The sequence below is a fragment of the Pinus tabuliformis genome, chromosome 5_2 (assembly GCF_031772625.1).
Source record: "Pinus tabuliformis cultivar Carrire ecotype Pingquan chromosome 5_2, CPIR1, whole genome shotgun sequence".
Classification (NCBI taxonomy): Eukaryota; Viridiplantae; Streptophyta; class Pinopsida; order Pinales; family Pinaceae; genus Pinus; species Pinus tabuliformis.
In genome coordinates this window covers 168226282-168228549 of record NC_142306.1, presented here as the reverse complement: position 1 = coordinate 168228549, position 2268 = coordinate 168226282, and the positions used below count along the sequence as shown (strand labels likewise).

The 2268-nt window shown below is 40.6% G+C and overlaps 1 pseudogene; it reads left to right on the top strand.

Moving 5' to 3' along the window:
• The first annotated feature begins 207 nt into the window (after positions 1-207).
• On the top strand, positions 208-1412 carry LOC149158086 (sulfhydryl oxidase 1 pseudogene; annotated as a pseudogene).
• Positions 1413-2268: the final 856 nt, after the last annotated feature.

The window sequence follows — 2268 nt, the reverse complement described above, 5'->3', positions numbered from 1 at the left end:
TTAAATGTGTTTTTTGAGAATATGTTATTTGTCAAAATGTTTCAAAATTCTTCAGCTCTTCAAATGGCAGCGACTTCAAGCTCCTATCCCTGCAAAAGCACAATTCAGAATATCATCAGCAATCAGAGGCAAAGCAAGTTACAAGCTATTTGGAGAGATCTCACTGGAAATCCCAAACAAACTTCATTGTCACAGCTATTGAATCAAATGATTGTGTTAGCGCTGGGAATGCATGCCCTGCGTCTTATTGATCAACGGAATGTGATCCGAGGTGATTTTGTGCCTGTTAGTGGTGACACTGTGAATAATATGTCTTTGAGGCAAGTTCTGCAAGAACACAAGGAGAAGAGAGGAGGCATTAAAACCGGAATTAACATTGAATCCTGTTTTAGAGGTGTGCATATTTAGTAATTTGTTCATATTTATATCCTGCAGGCTTGGAGACAATCATTAAGAAAGTGGTTCTACGGTTTTCTTCAAGAAGATCAGATGCTGATGTGCCTCCAATGGACGATGAGAAATTTGAAAATAAAGAATTACCAACAAATGCTTCTGGTCCAGCCGAGGTTGCTCGATCCATCTACGATATTGAGGAAGCGACAGCACATATTTTTGATATATTCTTGAACAAGAAAAGATTCAATTCTGATTCTCGACTCCCTTTCATAAGATTTTTGCAAATTCTGGTAGTGCATCATCCATCTAAAAGGTGTCGAATCGGGAGTGGGGAGATAATTGTAAATTTTGATGAACTTTGGCCTTCATATCCATGGTCAGTTGATACTAAACAGACTGCAAGGCTTCCTGGAAAAGGTGCATTCCAGAATCTGCACATCTGTGGAAAAGAAGTCCCTCGTGGGTAATGGATTTTCTGCCGTGGCAGCAAAAATGACACTCGAGGATTTAGCTGTGGCCTCTGGCTGCTTTTTCATTCTTTGTCAGTGAGGATCGAAGACGGTGAAAGCACGACTACATTCACAGCAATTTGTGATTTTGTTCACAATTTTTTCATCTGCGAAGAGTGCCGTCAACATTTCTTTAAGATGTGTTCCAGCGTTAAGGAACCTTTCAAAACTCGATATGACCTTGTTCTTTGACTCTGGAATGCACACAATCGGGTTAAAGAGAGGTTGAAGATTGAAGAAGCTGCTCTGGGAACTGGTGATCGAAAATTTCCAAAAGTGATATGGCCACCGAAGTAGCTTTGTACATCGTGTTGAATCTCCTCTAGCAAGAAACACAATAGCACACATGTAGATGTTGTTTGGAACAAGAGGGAAGTCTACCAGTTCCTTCTTAACTACTATGGGCAAAACATGAATGGAAAGACATACACCATGCAGGGTTCGCAGGAAGACCTTGGTATCATTCGTTTGTCTGTCTACAATGTTTTTTAAAAATATCCAGTCGATATCTGATCGAGAATTCTTAATTCGAGTTTCCTATCTGGAAATTTATAATGAAGAGATCAATGACCTCCTTGCTCCAGAGAACAAGAAACTCCAAGTCCATGAAAACTTAGAGCGTGGCATATTTGTTGCAGGTCTAAGAGAGGAAAGTGTGAACACCCCAGATCAAGTTTTTGATCTCATTGGCCTGGGAGAAGCACACCGACATGATGGAGAGACAAACATGAATGTACGTAGTAGCAGGTCTCATGCGATTTTTCGGATGGTTATTGAAAGCAGAGACAAGGATGCAGAGTTAGATGGAAGTTCATATAACAAGGATACTGTGAGAGTTTCTGTTCTAAATTTGGTTGATTTAGCTGGTTCTGAGCGAGTTGCAAAGACTGGAGCTGGTGGCGTCCGTCTTAAGGAAGGAGCAAAGCTAAAGGTGATGATGCAAAGATTGCTGGCTGTCGAGTAATTGATGGTCGCATTTCAAAAACTGCAAGGCTTAGAGTGTGGCGAAGTGGTGAGATGGTGTTTGAAGGCAATTGCGAGTCCTTAGAGAGGATTTGGAAGAAATCAGTGAGGATCGCAATACCAGAGACAAGAACGATGCAGAGTGAAATATTTCGGTCCTGTGGAGATTAGTTGTCTGAATTCCTCGAATTGTAGCAAATCTAAATTAGTTTCTTTCAATGCTTTAAACCATTCAACACCTCTTGGCAGGGAATGTAGCTGGGCATTGACCTGTAGTGATTTTCTCCTATCAAAATGTGCTTCAAGGATCAGCTTTATTTAAAAATTGGTTTCATTCAACGGGAGAGCGAACAGTCATAGACTAAAACGCCTATATTTAAACAAAGACACCTGTCTTAGC